This window comes from Artemia franciscana, chromosome 2 (genome assembly GCF_032884065.1).
Source record: "Artemia franciscana chromosome 2, ASM3288406v1, whole genome shotgun sequence".
Classification (NCBI taxonomy): domain Eukaryota; kingdom Metazoa; phylum Arthropoda; class Branchiopoda; order Anostraca; family Artemiidae; genus Artemia; species Artemia franciscana.
In genome coordinates, this window is record NC_088864.1 from 45,092,688 (window position 1) to 45,110,881 (window position 18,194).

Consider the following 18,194-nt stretch of genomic DNA (forward strand, 5'->3'; position numbering starts at 1 on the left):
TACAAAACTTTCGAGGCAAGAAAGCGAACGGATTTAAGGAAAAGTTTAACTATACCCTACGATTCACTAAAAAAGAAGAAGAAAATAAGTAAAGTGAGTCTCAAAGAACTATTTATTACGGCAGATTACTAGTTACAACTATTGAATAGAGACGTTTCAAACAGTTCGTAGTAACAAACTGTAGTAAGGAGCGACCCGGCTCAAAGTAATCGAAACTCTAAAAAATGAAATTTTGATGCTAAAAGATACATCAAAAGAATTGAATTTTCATGTTAATTTTAAATATATAAGTTTCATCAAAATTAAAGTTTGGAAAATTTGGAGTATTTTGGAAAATAAGGGGAAACACCCCCTAAAAGTCAAAGAATCTTCACAAAAATCACACCATCGCATTCAGTTTATCAGGGAACCCTGTAGCAAAAATTTCAAGCTCCTATCTACAAAAATGTGGAATTTCGCATTTTTTGCCAAAAGACAGATCACGGATGCGTGTTTATTGGTTTTTTTTCCAGGGGTCGTTTCATCGACCATATGGTCCTAGAATGTTGCAAGAGGGCTCATTCTAATGGAAATGAAAAGTTCTAGTGCCCTTTTTAAGTGACCAAAAAAATTAGAGGGCACCTAGGCCCCCACCCATGCTAATTTTTTCCCAAAGTCAACGGATCAAAATTTTGAGACAGCCATTTTGTTCTGCATAGTCGAAAACCATAAAACTATGTCTTTGGGGATGACTTACTCCCCCACATTCCCTGGGGGAGGGGCTACAAGTTGAAAACTTTGACCATTGTTTATGTACAGTAATGGTTATTGGGAAGTGTAAATACGTTTTGAGGGGGATTTTTTGGTTTGGGGGGTGGGGTTGAGGGGAGGAGGCTATGTGGGAGGATCTTTCATGGAGAAATACGTCATGGGGGAAGAGTAATTCAATGAAAAGGGCGCAGGATTTTCCAGCACTACTATAAACAAAACAATAAAAATAAACATGACAAAGTTTTTCAATTGAAAGTAAGGAGTAACATTAAAACTTAAAACGAACAGATATTATTACGCATATGAGCTGTTCTAAAAATACTTTAGCATAAAGAGCCGGGTATTTAGGAGGAGATAAATATCTCGCTCTTTATGCTAAATCATTTTTAGTAATTTCAACTATTTTTTCTATGGCCTTTCTGATTCAGGGGTCATTCTTAAAGAATTGGGACAAAAGTTAAGATTTTGTTTAAAGAGTGAGGTATTGACGAGGGTACAAACCCCCTCATATACATAATAAAAATACAAGAATTTAAAAGTTTGTTATGTAAGTTAATTCTTAAGTTACGTATATTTTTACTAACAAAACGTTCGTTAAAAATTAAAAGTTCTAGTTGCCTTTTTAAGTAGCCAATAATTGGAGGGCAAGTAGGACTCCTTCCCCACCTATTATTTTTCAAAATCATCTGATCAAAACTAAGAGAAAGCCATTTAGCCAAAAAAAATTAATATGCAAATTTCATTTTAATTATTTATGTGCGGAGAGCCAAAATCAAACATGTATTAATTCAAAAACGTTCAGATATTGAATAAAAAAATTAGTTTTTTTAACTGAAAGTAAGGAGCGACATTGAAACTTGAAACGAACAGAAATTACTCCGTCTATGAAATGAGTTGTACCCTCTGCAATCCCTCGGTCTTTACGCTAAAGTTTGACTCTTTGCCACAATTCGACTATTGAAAACAATTAAGAACTTTAGCGCAAAAAGCGAGGGATTGCGGAGGGGACAACTCCTTTCATATACGGAGTAATTTCCGTTCGTTTTTAGTTTCAATGTCGCTTTTTACTTTCAGTTAAAAAAACTGTTTTTTTTTTATTTAATCATCAACAAAAAGGTAAGACGCCAAATACAACATTGTGTTTGAAACAGATAGAGATGGACTTCATAACTCCCAGGCATGGAACATTAAAAATACTACAAAACAATACCTTGCAGTTGTGTTTGAAACAGATGGAGATGGACTTCATCAAACAGTTCGTGGTAACGAACAGTAGTAAGGACCGACCCGGCTCAATAGCAACCAAAACTCTAAAAAATTGAATTTTGATATCAATAGCTACATCAAAACAATTGCATTTTAATGCTGATTTTAAATATATAAGTTTCATCAAGTTTAGTCTTACCCATCAAAAGTTACGAGCCTGAGAAAATTTGCTTTATTTAAGAAAATAGGGGACAACAACCCCTAAAAGTCGTAGGATCTTAAAATGACACCATCAGATTCAGCGTATCAGAGAACCCTACTGTAGAAGTTTCAAGCTCCTGTCTACAAAAATGGGGAATTTTGTATTTTTTGCCAGAAGACAAATCACGGGTGCGTGTATATTTGTTTGTTTTTTTTTGTTTTGTTTTTTTTCTCCAGGGGACATCGTATCGACCAAGTGGTCCTAGGATGTCGCAAGAGGGCTCATTATAACGGAAATGAAAAGTTCTAGTGCCCTTTTTAAGTGACCAAAAAAATTGGAGGGCATCTAGGCCCCTTCCCACGCTCATTTTTTTCCCAAAGTCAACGAATCAAAATTTCGAGATAGCCATTTTGTTCAGCATAGTCAAAAACCATAATAACTATGTCTTTGGGGATGACTTACTCCCCCACAATCCCTGGGGGAGGGGCTGCAAGTGACAAGCTTTGACCAGTGTTTACATATAGTAATGGTTATTGGGAAGTGTACAGACGTTTTCAGGGGGATTTTATTTTGTTTGGGGATGGGGCTGAGGAGAGGGGGCTATGTTGGAGGATCTTTACTTGGAGGAATCTGTCATGAGGGAAGAAAAATTCAATGAAAAGGGCGCAGGATTTTCTAGCATTACTATAAGAAAACAATGAAAAATAAACATGAAAACTTTTTTCAAATGAAAGGAAGGAGTAGCATTGAAACTTAAAACGAACAGATATTATTACGAATATGAGGGGTTCTAATAATACTTTAGCATAAAGAGCGAGGTATTTATCTCCTCCTAAATACCTCGCTCTTTATGCAAAAGTATTTTTAGTAATTTCAACTATTTATTCTACGGCCTTTCTGATTCAGGGGTCATTCTTAAAGAATTGGGACAAAACTTACGATTTAGTGTAAAGAGCGAGGTATTAACGAGGGTACAAACCCCCTCGTATACATAATAAAAATATAAGGTTATGAAAGTTTGTTACGTAAGTTAGTTCTTAAGTTACGTATATTTTTTACTAATAAAAACGTTTGTTAAAAATTAAAAGTTCTAGTTGGCTTTTTAAGTAACCGAAAAATTGGAGGGCAACTAGGCCTCCTTCTTCACCCCTTATTTCTCAAAATCGTCTGATCAAAACTAAGAGAAAGCCATTTAGCCAAAAAAGAATTAATATACAAATTTCATTTTAATAATTTATGTGTGGAGAGCCAAAACCAAACGTGCATTAATTCAAAAACGTTCAGAAATTAGATAAAAAAACTAGTTTTTTTTAGCTGAAAGTAAGGAGCGACATTAAAACTTAAAACGAACAGAAATTACTCCGTATATGAAATGGGTTGTCCCCTCCGCAATCCCTCGCTCTTTACGCTAAAGTTTGACTCTTCGCCACAATTCTACTTTTTCAAACAATTAAAAACTTTAGCTTAAAGAGCGAGGGATTGCGGAGGGGACAACCCATTTCATATACGGAGTTATTTCTGTTCGTTTTAAGTTTTAATGTCGCTCCTTACTTTCAGCTAAAAAAATAGTTTTTTTTATTTAATAACCCCCAAGCACTTGCCAAAACCAAGTTGAAAATCCAACGAATAAGCTTAATATTCTACGTTTTCCTGATTATTCTAGCAAATAATGCTGAAAATAAGATACGAAATTATTTTTTAATAAGAGTTTTTTCAGTTTCCACCTCAAGGTACTAATAGGAATTAAATAAGAAACCATCGGTTTCTTTAAAAAGAAAAACAAATGTTGGAATTCTTCAGATTCTGTGAAATTCATACAAAAATGAGCTCCTTCAGTGGTGCCAAAACTACGAGTCTTCGGACTGGAGCCTGATTGGTAAAAGAAACCGATTGATAACCTGCATCTGAAAATTAAAATGCTGTATTACAAAACAATCAGCTTTTGATACGCATATTTTTTCCTAAGGTGATGACACTGAATTTCTAAATTGCAATTAGCTTTTTAGTTGTTGAAGCATTTTTTTTTTGTCAAAAGCTGTACATAATATTTCATTTCTCAGAAATTATTTTTAATTTTTCTTGCTTGAGGTATTAACCCTTGACAGGCCACTATAAGAACGAATACCAGGAAAAATATCCAACGCTTCCCATGTGATTTCTAGGTCAGACTATTGACAAAAAGCTTTTGTTTGCATGATTTATTCAAAATTGTCAATTTTAGACCACGTTGTAAAAATACAACATTAGCCTCTCAAATATATAAAAAAGGGGTTCTTTCACTTGGTGTGAAAGGCTTTAAAACAATTGCTTTTGGCAGTAAGGCACAGTGGAAGGTCACATTTTTTGCATTCAAAGGTGGTATATCCTGATTTTCACTCTTTGCAGCGGCTCTGCTTGTCAGTCTTTTTTGGCCATTGATCAAGTCCATCAGCTTGAGCAGATATTGCCGGTCGGATTCGGTTACGACTTCGAATGGGGCTGGGACTAGCTTCGACATCTGCGGATGGTCTACCACGTTTTAGTTGGGGCATCACACGCGCCGAGACATACAACCCTGCAGCAACTTCAGACCTGAAGGTTCTCAAGATCATCGGTTCGTCTCTCCTTAATGTCAGCGCTTTGACATCTGACCTGAAAAGAAGCCAGCTATTGCAGACTGCTGCGTCAATAAGCCACCAGAAGATTCTCATATACCATTTTTGTGTCCGAAGATGAGTTCGGCACATCTCCACCAGCATGTTCGCTAAATCTACGCCACCCATATGACGGTTGTACTCATAAACAATGGCTGGCCTTGAAACTTCAACCCTGGATTTATCCTTGACGTTCCAGCATTTGCGTGTATCCTGTGGTGTTATTCCTGCATACGTCGAAGCCAAGCAAACCGTGTTGTTATCTAACCATTTCACTACAATAACGCCGGAATGAATCTGAAGTTCCTCTCTCTCGTTTATTCATTTCACCATCTGTGAGGAGCGGGCAGCCCTTCAGTCATACTTTGTTCAACGTACCAATACAAGGAAATCCTTTGATTTTGAGCAAACACATTAGTTTCAAGCTTGAAAACCAGTTGTCAAAATAAATCTTGTAGTTCATTTAGTCTGGCAAGGTACTTATCGGACGTAAAACTATGTTGCCTCCAACTCCCAGATCTGGCTCTTTGTCATCTTCACCAAGAGTGCCCTTCCCTTGATAAACTTCAAAATCATGTACAAAACCTGACACACCAGCTCTTGTGAAAACTTTTATTCCCCACTTCGTCGGCTTTTTCGGCAGATACTGTCTCAAGTTGCTTCGCCCCTTGAAAGGAATCATTTGCCCGTCAATTGAATGGTGTTCTTCGGGAGTGACTTCAAGAAACTTGGAACGGATATGACCCAGGACAGGTCGAATCTTGTATAGCTTGTCAAATCCTTGTTCTCCAGATTTCTTAGCTTTACTGTTGTCGTTGAAGTGAAGAAAACGTTTGATTTTATCAAATCTTTGTCGGCCCATCTTGTCGGCAATTTGTGGGTACCTGGTAGCTGCTTCCCAGTGCATTCGATAATAGGGAACTCTTATAACCCCCAATAATAGCATAATGCTCATGAAAACTTTTAGCTTTTCGACAGTAAGGCAGAGCTTGCATCCCTCAGTTTGAAGTGCAAAGAGGTTACTTTGTTCAACTATCAGCTCAAGAAGTTCATCGTCAAAGAATTTTTGGAAGTATTTCAGTGGAGTCTCCAAGATGCCTGGAACTTGGCGAGGCTCTCCTTTCCAAAACAGATCGACTTTTTCTATCTCTACTTTTCTCCAGCCGAATTTTTCTTGGACTTTCAATTTCTTCTTTGATTTTCCAGTACTTGCTGTTCCTGGTTGCTGTTGGTGACTGGAGGGTGGAGTTTCCACCGAGTAATCGTCGCTGGGTTCAGTGTTAGCGTCCACGTCATCCTGTTCCAAAAAAAAGTGGGGATTGTCCAGTAGAGGCAATAAGTCTTCATCAGGATCATCGATAAGATCTTCTGGAGACGGGAAATCTGGATCATTGTCATCATCATCGTCGGACAAGTCCGACAACATGTCTTCTGGAATGTCAAAAATATACTTGGCGGCCTCTTCTGCATCAATTCGGCGATTTTGAGCTCGTTTTTTTAGTCTGTCGTAAGATTCCGCCATCTAGAAAGAAAACAAAAATTATTTAACTTCAAAAATATAACATAGATTATTCCTATGGATTCGCTGGTCTATAATAGTAACAACCACAAGCCTAAGACAAACAGTTTTGTTTGATATCGCATGAGCATTTTTGGTACGCGTTATTCGTTTCACAATTTTGAGCTACGATCGTCCGATGTTGTAGTTTTACAACATGAGGAAATGTATCATGCTACTGATCCAAATTCTTGCACACTTTGTGAATTTCAACTACAGTAATTTTAAATTGTTTATATTTTATACACATGTGACATACAAGGAATCTCCCACCTTTTTATTTTATTTCCAGTTTCTGGCTTTAAAAATTGCTCATCTTTTCATTCGTTTTTCTTATCCTTTGTTTTAGTGACTAACTGCGTAGGCCAGGCGTCACACAAAAGCTCCCCGAAGGCATCAATCGACTGCCATCTTTCAGCAAAATCGAAAGATGCTGCTAAAAGCAATATCTTTTTATGGCAAGATGTCAGTCTAAGCTCAAAGAGTATAGTTTTGTTTTTTTTACAACAATTGTCTCTATAGGGTTAAGAAAATGTAAAAAAAGTATTGAGAGCTTTTCAGTCATTACGTTGATTCTCTTGAAGTTTTTTTTCTTTTGTGATACAGAATTTCAAGCTTCAATTATTTTCTTTTTTGCATTTTACCACTATATCCAAAGAAGTAATTAAGCCTGTGTATTTCTAGTTGTGATATTTTGGTTATAATTCTGTTTTGCTCTCTAAAATTATTTTGCTTATTGAAGAGATCTCATTGCGTTTTCTGTTACTCGTGAAATTTTTTTGTTGTATTACGATATCAATGCACTAACCATTAGCTGAAAGCTGCGTTCATTAAAACTAGGTGACAAGAAAAAAAAAGGTTTTCAGTGAAAAGTCTTGTCTTAAATAACTATAAAAGTTCAAAATACTTAGCTGCCACGTAGCTTAAGGTAATTTTTAGATTATAATCTTGCTTCAAAATAGGTTTCTAAAGAGATAAACATAAATAAATATAATATTTAGTGACAAATAAAAAAAAAAATCCCTTATTAGGGAGATAGGGCATGGGGAAGTGGCTTTATTTGTATTGGGCTATAGCTTTCACAAGGGTATGGAGAGGCGGCAACTCTGTTGAAAAGTGTAAATTTTGAGGGAAAGCTAAAACTGTAAGGAATACTAACATATTAAGATTGGCCTCGAGGGTTCGGCGGGGAAACGGCCCCTTCGTCTTTTTTATTTTGCTTTCATCTAAAATAGCAGCAATTACAATTAAATCGTCCAACTTTGATCATACATCTGAGCTCATGTTCTTTGATTTTAAAAGTCTCAAGTTTGAGAATTCCATGGACGAATTTGTTTCCAAGTAGACAATTTCACTTTCGCACCATAAGTTATTTAATGCAAAGACTTAGCTTCAGAAAAAAACCCTGAGTTCAAAATATTAAGCTGCCATACAGCTTAAGGTAATTCTTTTATATTTCAAACTTAAAAGCGAAAAAAAGTCAAGTATTCCCGTCTGCTGGGTAGGTTAATCCTTTTTCCCTGTGAATGTGTAGGGGAGATAAACAAAATTACGACTCTTCCTGAAGTTTAAAGAAAGAACGATGAGAATAGCTTTTGGACTGAAAATTCAGCATTAATGTTGCATCCAGATGTAGCATTCTCCGTCGAACAAGCTTTTGGACACGCTCACTATAAAGTGAAGTCTCAAAAGTGGATTATTTCGATAAAATTTGTTGGGGCTTGTTCGGGCTTATTTTGAAAATCCCAGGGCGTTTTTTTACGCTGACTATGTGGCAACAATGTGCGCTTAGCACATTTAAGTTTTTCATTTGTAAAATTCACTAAATGGAAATTGCTTTTGGTAATGTTTGGCTTGAAATCACTGGGATACATCCCTGCTTAACATTTCTTCTGTTAATGGTTACAACTATTATACCGCTTACAGTCAGTTATATCCAAGCTCAAAGATAGTCATGACCTAAATAGCAGTTACTCAATACTTAAACATTGCAGGATTTTTCATGAAATCCAAGATTTTTGGATCTCAATAAAATTTCTTTCAGTTTATTGAGGTTCCACTTCCCACTAGTCTTTACTATTTTTAGAAATGCACAGGGTTTTTCTATGTTAAAATATCCAGCAGGCTTGCTGCAGTGGCATAATTTAATCAACTTCATGGAGAAGGGGGCAAAGTTGGAGCCAATTTTCCTAAACAAACTGAAAATGACAGTGAAAACTAAAAAATGAGCCATATAATATCATAAAGGTAAAGATAGTCAATACCAAAGAAAACTAACCTGTTTCTATGGATGCTTAAATCATAGTGACATATCTTAATTTTAATAAGATTTATGACAAATAAATGGTAAAATTCTAGTTAATTGACTTCTTGCTATCTCAGAAAGGGTTTAGGATAGGAAAATGAAACTTTCAGGGATGAATCTACAGATTAAAGTATGTCCCAGGAGGGTATTTTGAAGCAACTACCTCCACTCCTTCTCCCTCTAGAGTGCCCTGACCTTTGATGACCTTTAGAAATATGTGTTTTATAAAAGTGAAACCTTGCAAAATAGATCTTTTACTTAATTTAAGTACAAAAAAAATTGTTTTCAGCTTCATAACTTTGCTCAATTCCATTTTATAAGGTTCTAAAGATATGCAAATACATTTCTTAAATTTCGAAAAAAAAACATTGATATGGCTCAAAATTCTACTCAAATAATAGGAATTGCATTTTCAGAACTAAAGGCAGAGAAAAATCAACTAGTAACAGAAAATTAAGGTAAAATGTTGTTTTGTCAAAATTTCAATAGGTATAGACCTGTCATGTAGGCAAATTTCAGGGCCCTCTAGAGGGAGAAGGAGTGGAGGTGGGTACTTTAAAATACCTTCCCAGGACATACTTTAGCCTGTAGATCCATCCCTGAAAGTTTCATTTTCCTAACCTAAACCCTTTCTGAGATAGCAAGAAGTCAATTAACTAGAATTTTACCAAATAAATTTCAGCTAGGGGGCAAACTGAAGTTAGGCGTGGTTTTGGCAAACTGAGGTTGAGTGGTGGTGGTGGTAAACTGAGGTCTGGGAGGGTTAGTTGTTCCCCTTCACCATAGCATATTACACTCCTGGCTAGTTCAATAGCTAATCACCTCTTCAACATTTAAATCAACATTAAATCTCTATTATGTTACTGAGAAAATTGATTGCTTCAGTATTGGACTTCTCTACAAAGTATGTGATTAGCTTAAATATGTTAACCAAATACAATACTGACAATTTCAAATGCACTGATAGTCAGCAGTAGCTCTTAATTTTTGACACTAAATTTAACCTTGACCTTGAATAAAGTTCATGCATCTAAATCAAAAACTGTATCATGGAAAGCTTACAGTTAATTTTAGCTAAGTGTTGCAAAGCAGAATAATTTATTTAAACAGGCTAAGATATATAGGTTAATTTCGTGTAAGGTTAAATCTAAAAAAAGGATACTGCTCTAGTTGTGGGTCTTCTTGTTCATTTGGGAAGCAGATGAGCTACGTCAATGAGCCTTTCTGGAATCAATCCAGGGCCTAAAGTATTCTTTAGGGAGTTGTGATCAAGCTAATCTCTCTACTGCATCAATAATTTTAGGGCTTAAAACATGGGATAGATGACAGGTCAATAGCAATCTAAATTTTACCAGGATTTTTCCTATATTTAAGAAATTTATATTCAAATCTTTTCAATCTTGAAAATCAGGGCTGAGCAAAAGTAAAAAGTTCAGAACCCTTTCTTTGCACCTCATTTTAGCAATAATCTGTACTTAGTTCAAAAGGTTTCACTTTTTAACACGAAGATTGTAAAAAGCTAAATAATTAATTAAAAAATATAAGGATCAGTACCCTTGTCCTTTGGAGAGAGAAGGGGTAGAGATGAATTCTTCAAAATATGCTCTCAATACATCAGTAAGGCTCTGAATTCATTCCTGAGAGTTTTATTTGCTTTCTTGAACTACTTTCCAAGATAGAATAAGGCTCCTCATTTAGAATTTAATCAAGATAAGTTTTCTTATTATTCCTTGCTTGCCCAGTCCCACACGGATATAATTTGCTATGGGACATGGGTAATGGGCAACTGCCCCCTCCAGACCTCAGATTGCCCACCCCATCTGAAATTTAGTTTCTGCCAAAATGCTTGTCTAAACTAAGATGATCATGCATAGTTCAAGCATCCAGAGAAACAAGTCAGTTTTCTTCAGTATATTTTTGCCCATATGGTACTATATGGCTAATTTTTCCTTTTTCCCTTTGTATGGGAAAATTGATCCAACATTGCCCCACTTTAACAATAAAAATGATTTTCAAGATTAGGAACCTCTTTTCCATATTTGTAAAGTGTACATTTAAATTGAGATGTACATCCAAGACTAGGCTCTGTCTGTGCTCTGAGGGTAGTCATTGTCCTAAGCCTAATTATATTTCATTTCTGCATGAACTCAAGATTTTCAGACAATTAACTGTGTTATAAATCAATACTTTACATTTAATTATTTTATTATATACTTACATTTGTTTTTTTGGATGCATGGTGACACATCTTAATTTTAATAAGATTATGAAAAATAAATTTCAGCTGGGGGGCAATATGAGGTTAGGCGTGGTTGTGCCAAAGTGAGGTTGAGGGGTGGTGGTGGCAAACTGAGGTCTGGGAGGGGTAGTTGCCCCCCCACTATAGCATATTACACTCCTGGCTAGTTCAATACCTTATCACCGTTTCAACATTTAAATCAATGTTAAATCTCTATTATGTTACCTAGATAATTGATTGCTTCAGTATTGGACTTCTCTACAAAGTATGTGATTAGTTTAAATATGTTAACCAAATACAATACTAACAATTTTAGATGCACTGTTAGTCAGCAGTAGCCCTTAATTTTTGACACTAAATTTAAGCTAGACCTTGAATAAAGTTCATGCATCTAAATCAAAAACGGTATTATGGATAGCCTACAGTTAATTTTATCTAAGTTTTGCAATGCAGAATAGTTTATTTAAACAGGCTAGGATATATAGGTAAGTTTTGTGTAAGGTTAAATCTAAAAAAAGGATACAGCTCTAGTTGTGGGTCTTCTTGTTCATTTGGGAAGCAGATGAGCTAGGTCAATGAGCCTTTCTGGAATCAATCCAAGGCCTGAAGTATTCTTTAGGGAGTTGTAATCTAGCTATTCTCTCTACTGCTTCTACAATTTTAGGGTTTAAGACATGGGATAGATGACAAATCAATATCAATCTAAATTCTACAATGATTTATCCTATATTTAAGAAATTTATATTCCAATCTTGAAAATCAGGGCTGAGCTAAAGTAATGACTTCAGAACCCTGTCTTTGCCCCTCATTTGAGCAGTAATCTGTACTTAGTTCAAAAGGTTTCACTTTTAACACAAAGATTGTAAAAAACTAAATAATTAATTAAAAAAAATAAAGATCAGTACCCTTGTCCTTTGGACAGAGAAGGGGTAGAGATGAATTCTTCAAAATATGCTCTCAGAACATCAGTAAGGTTCTGAATTCATTCCTGAGAGTTTTATTTGCTTTCTTTAACCAGTTTCCAAGATAGAAAAAAACTCCTCATTTAGAATTTAATCAAGATAAATTTTCTTAACACTCCTTGCTTGCCCAGTCCCACATGGATATAATTTGCTTTGGGGCAGGGGACGACTGCCCCCTCCAGACCTTTTTTAGCCCCTCCTCAGACCTCAGGTTGCCCTCCCCCCCATCTGAAATTTAGTTTCTGCCAAAATGCTTGTCTAAACTAAGATAATCATGCATAATTCAAGCATCCAGAGAAACAAGTCAGATTTCTTCAGTATATTTTTGCCCTTATGGTACTATATGGCTCATTTTTCCTTTTTCACTTGAATTTTCACTTCATCTGGGAATATTCCTCCAACATTGCCTCACCTACTTTAACAATAAAAATGATTTTCAAGATTAGGAACCTCTTCCATATTTGTAAAGTGTATATCCCTCCTTAACATTTCTTCTGTCAATGATTACAACTATTTTACTGCTTACAGTCAGTTATATCCAATCTCAAAGGTAGTCTTGACATAAATTCAACATTGCAGGATTTTTCATGAAATCAAATTTTTTTGGATGTCAATAAAATAATTTTCAGTTGTATTGAGGTCCCACGTCCCAGTAGTCTTTAGTATTTTTAAAGCTGTGCAGGTTTTTCTATGTTAAAACATCCAGCAGGCTAGTTCTTGTGGCATAATTTAATCAAATTTATGGAGAAGAGGGCAAAGTTGAAGCCAATTTTCCTAAACAAGCTGAAAATGACAGTGAAAACTGAAAAATGAGCCATATAATACTATAAAGGTAAAGATATACCAAAGAAAACTGACCTGTTTCTATGGATGCTTGAATAATGGTGACATATCTTAATTTCAATAAGATTTATGAAAAAACTCAATTTCAGCTGGGGGACAAACTGAGGTTGGGTGTGGTTGTGGCAAACTGAGGCTGAAGGGTGGTGGTGGCAAACTGAAGTTTATTTAAACAGGCTAGGATATATAGGTTAGTTTTGTGTAAGGTTAAATCTCAAAAAAGGATACAGCTTTAGTTGTGGGTCTTCTTGTTCATTTGGGAAGCAGATGAGCTAGGTCAATGAGCCTATCTGGAATCAATCCAAGGCCTGAAGTATTCTTTAGGGAGTTGTAATCTAGCTATTTTCTCTACTGCTTCAACAATTTTAGGGTTTAAAACATGGGATAGATGACAAATCAATACCAATCAAAATTCTACAATGATTTATCCTATATTTAAGAAATTTATATTCAAATCTTTTCAATCTTGAAAATCAGGGTTGAGCAAAAGTAAAAACTTCAGAACCCTTTCTTTGTCCCTCATTTGAGCAATAATCTGTACTTAGTTCAAGGTTTCACTTTTTAACACAAAGATTGTAAAAAGCTAAATAATTAATTTAAAAAATAATTAATAATGGCAAACTGAGGCTGAAGGGTGTTGGTGGCAAACTGAAGTCTGGGAGGGATAGTTGTTGCCATAGCATATTACACTCCTGGCTAGTTCGATAGCTAATTGCCACTTCAACATTTAAATCAATGTTAAATCTCCATTATGTCACCAGCTAGAAAATGGATTGTTTCAGTATTGGACTTTTCTACAAAGTATGTGATTAGTTTAAATATATTAACCAAATACAGCACTAACAATTTTATATCCACTGAAAATCAGCAGTAGCCCTTAATTTTTGACACAAAGCTTAAGCTTGACCTTAAATAAAGTTCATGCACCTAAATCAAAAACTGTGTCAAGGACAGCCTACAGTTAATTTTAGCTATGTGTTGCAAAGCAGAATAATTTATTTTTACAGGCTTGGATATATAGATAAGTTTTGTGTAAGGTTAAATAAAAAAAGGTTACAGCTCTAGTTGTAGGTCTTCTTGTTCATTTGGGAAGCAGATGAGCTAGGTCACTGAGCCTTTCTGGAATCAAATTCAGGGCCTGAAGTATTCTTTAGGGAGTTGTAATCTTGCTATTCTCTCTACTGCTTCAACAATTTTATGGTTTAAAACATGGGATAGATGACAGGTCAATACCAATCTAAATTTTACAGGATTTCTCCTATATATAAGAAATTTATTTTCAAATCTTTTCAATATAGAAAATCAGGGCTGAGCAAAAGTAAAAGTTTCAGAATCCTTTCTTTACACTTCATTTTACCAATAGTCTGTACTTAGTTCAATAGGTATCACTTTTTAACACAAAGATTGTAAAAAGCTAAATAATTAACTAAAAAAAAAAAATAATAAAGATCAGTACTCTTGTTCTTTGGACAGATAAGGGGTTGAGATGAATTCTTCAAAATCTGCTCTCAAAAGATCAGTAAGGTTCTGAATTCATTCCTGAGAATTTTATTTGGTTTCTTCAACTAGTTTCTAAGTTAGAAAAAAGCACCTCATTAGGAATTTTATCAAGATAAATTTTCTTAACACTCCTTGTTAGTCCAGTCCCAAATGGATATCATTTGCTATGGGGCAGGGTTAGGGGACAACTGCCACTTCCAGACCTTATTTAGCCCCTCCTCAGACCTCAGATTGCCCCCCTCCCCATCTGAAATTTAGGTTCTTTAAAAAAACTTGTCTAAACTGAGATAATCCTGCATAATTCAAGCATCCAGAGAAACAGGACAGTTTTCTTCAGTATATTTTTGCCCTTATGGTACTATATGGCTCATTTTTCCTTCTTCACTTCATTTGGGGAAATTCCTCCAACATTGCCCCACCTACTTTAACAAAAAAAAAAAAGATTTTCAAGATTAAAAACCTCTTTTCCATATTTGTATAGTGTACATTTACATCAAAATGTTCATCCAAGACTAGGCTCTATTCGTGCTCTGAGGGTAGCCATTGTCCTAATCCTAATTTATGCTTGATTTCAGCATGAACTCAAGATTCTCAGACAAATAACTGTGTTATAAATCAATACTTTACATTTATCTATTTTTGGCTATTGTTTATTTTTTCTAGTGATACATTATACCTTTCAACATTTAAATACTATCTAAATTTACAAATGCAAATCCACTTGTAATTACAAGTGAAAAGTTTGATTTTTATCAGTGCTTGAGTAAGAATAGAAGTAAACATTACACTGTATTTATTATGAATATGATGGATCATAGGTACCAATAACAGTGCACCCTAATTAAAGAGCAAAGTGGATTTTTGTATTTTTTTTTTGCTTATACATTTCTTATGGAAAGAATTATTTGAGAACCTTCAGAGAAGGCCTGTTTAACCTAATTTTACAATTAGGATTTTTATAAGGAAACAGTGCATGTTTGATCCTTGTTGTCCCAAAAGACTAAGGGCATCAGGGAATGTTGAAGAGGATGTTGAACTTAATTTTAAAACACATTGTTTATGCAGAATTTCGAAAGAGTGATTCTACAATATCTCCAGGATGGCTTAGATTAGGGTATTATTTTTATGGATTCATGGAAAGTAAAGGGGGAAATTGAATCAACCAAAATGCACTATGTTTATTTTAAGACTACGATTTTAAGGGTGAAATTTTTGGAAAGTGCTGAGCTAAATCAAAGCATTTTCTGAATGCAGGATGTCAAACAGTTATTTCAGCAATATCTTGGGAAGGTCTAAGAGAATTAAGATGACACTTTCAGGGTATGTTGAGTGACATGTTTAATTGATCAAAAGACACTGCATACGTTCTTTGATTATTACAATTCCTAGTTAGTACTACTACTGCTACTACAATTTTTGTGAACTTGAAAACTCGTGACTGCAACTAATTGCAAGTGTGATATCTTGTGGCTGCAACTGCAAATACTTGCAACTCATACTTCTTTGTGACTTTCATGATAATTTCTTACAAGTGCAGCTAGTTACAGCTAAGGCTGTGACTATTTGCAACTGTGACTACTTGCAGCTGTGGCTGCAGCTACTTACAAATGCTATTGCTCATGAATGTGACTGTGCGTTGCTGCAACAATTTGCAACTGAAAATACAACTAATTGTGACTTTGACTACTTGCACCCAAGACTTGAATTAGTTGTGAATATGATAGCAGATGCTTACTGTGTCTGCAACTACTTGTGACTGCAAATGTGATCAATAATTTATAATTCAAAGGACCAGAGGAAAAGTTCAAATTACCAAGATGCTCAAAATAACAAGAGTTGAAACAATAAAGAAGGAACAAAGAAGAATTTAAAATAAGCAAGTACTGAATTGGAAATACCTAACACATATGTGTCCAAACACATATTAATTCTTATATATAACTTTGTAATCACAAATGCACAGGGAATAGGTTAAAAACCATGTGAAAAAAAAAGAATTATTTTGGAAAATTGTCTGTATTTTTTTGGGGGGTTGGGTGACTTCAATATTACATTGTCCCGTTCATTTTTGATGGTGTTGGGAGCTATAAAGAAATTACAACTTGTTTTTTTTCCTAAGAGCATAGGAACCTGGGGTTTCAATGGATAATCTTGTATTACTTAATGTGACTTGAGCATGTTGCTCCTCTTCTTTATCTTCCTTGTCTTTAACTTGATAAGTCAGTAAATCAGAACATGTTGAAGCATGATGGCCAGCGATTTCATTATCTATATGAACATAATCCTCAAAGGTTAACTCACCATAGTTTGGTAGAAGTCACTGCTCTGTGTCTAGGCGGTTGAATTCTGTTAAACCTTTTGACTGTGATCACCTGTGTCTGACGACTCGTGTGTTTTCTGTTTCCATATCCACCCACATTTTCTTAAGAATCTATACAGGGGGAAGAACTTACATTTTTCTATGTCTGACCAATCATGATTGTAGAGTTAAAAATTGTTATTTTTATATTTTTACCTTTATCAATACTATCCAGCCATATTTTTATTGTGTATTTTTATAGAGTATTGCTAAGCAAGATGCTCTCATTTCAACTTTCTTGTGTGTAGCCGAGCTAGAGTGAAATAATGTCTTACAGATTATTATAACAAGCAACTGCTTAGTTTGTAAGACACAGCTGCTAATTGAGATGAAACAATTCTTCACGAGACTACTGGAAGTAAAGTAACTTGATATATTTGGAATCACTACTTGTTGCTGATAAATTGAAGTTGTTATTGCAAATTATCATTTTTCCTTTTTGACAATTGCAAAGTTTGCTAAAAGTGGCCTATTAATTGATTTCGCAATATTGCTGAATAATATCGTGCGCATGTTCGTATTAATTGAAAATTCGACTATATTTTTAAAGATAGGCAATGCCAGTTAAGAAAGAAAGCGTTCATATATTTGCATTGTAAGGTCCTGGGTTATTTATGGAGTAGAAAGATCAGATACAGGCCCTGGCTCAAATATATTGAATATTGATAAATTTCAACGTAGGATCGAAGTTATCTGTCAGAAAGATAGTGACAAAGGAATTCTGAAAAAAAAGATAATCAATAGAACGCGGCATTTTTGATGGACTTGGCCACTTGTAACAAGGCCAGGGATGCCATTGCTAAAAAAAACTAATGAGGAAGTTTTGGAAGAGTTGAACAACATCGTGCGGGAAATCCTCAAATGTTGTGTCGGATAAAAGAAAATAAATGGGTTAGAGCATTAGACAACAATGCTGAACAACTTATTTGGGATCAAATTAATTCTTTGCCCTTGTACTTGGAAGGTAAATATTGCTCACGAAGTGCATGAAAAGGTACGGAAAAATGAGACACAAACTTACGTAGAGGTAACTACAAATGTTAACAAATTGCACTTAGAAGTTATTGGAAGGTATCTTTTACTAAATGAAAAAAAACTATAACACAAAAGATACACTCCTCCACCTTACAGAAAGCAGCGAAAGAGAAAATAGAAGAAGAAATACAAGCTTATAGAAAAGCCGATAGAAAAGAAAGGGATAAAGAAAGAGCAGCTAGAGATTGAAAAGAGGAGGCCATAGAAGAGCCAGGAAAGCTCCCTAGATGGGCAGAAGCAGAGAAAGATTGAAAAGAGTTTAGAAAAATCATGAAAGGTCTATTAGAAGCACGTTTGGGAATTTTAAAGAAGGAGATTTTATCACAATCAACTTGTAGGCCATTGGATGGCCCTAATACGGATCGACTGAAAAAGAAGAAGAAAAGTATCAGACATTAAATGCTAAGACGGAAAAACATACTACCTCGTAGAATAGGCGTAGAGGTGGACCGACACATAAAAGAAAATAATTGGCTAAGTCACCCTGTCAAAAAATGAAATGCTTTATATTCCAATTCGAACCTTGATAATTCAGTAAGATAGGATTCGGATGTGGCTAGGCCACATAATAATGAAAATAAAAAACGTGCAAAATTGATTTTTTG

The 18,194-nt window shown here is 35.0% G+C and overlaps 2 protein-coding genes across 2 annotated transcripts in view; both read left to right on the top strand.

The window, feature by feature from the left end:
* The window catches only part of LOC136042589 (uncharacterized), a 478,776-nt gene that overhangs the window by 319,064 nt on the left and 141,518 nt on the right, over positions 1-18,194 (top strand). The gene's annotated exons all lie outside the window — the stretch shown is intronic.
* Positions 8,124-18,194, top strand: part of LOC136042517 (uncharacterized) — a 33,294-nt gene continuing 23,223 nt past the window's right edge. The window contains exon 1 of the mRNA XM_065727482.1: positions 8,124-8,191. The gene's annotated coding sequence lies outside the window, so the exon portion shown is untranslated. The remainder of the gene's footprint in view (positions 8,192-18,194) is intronic.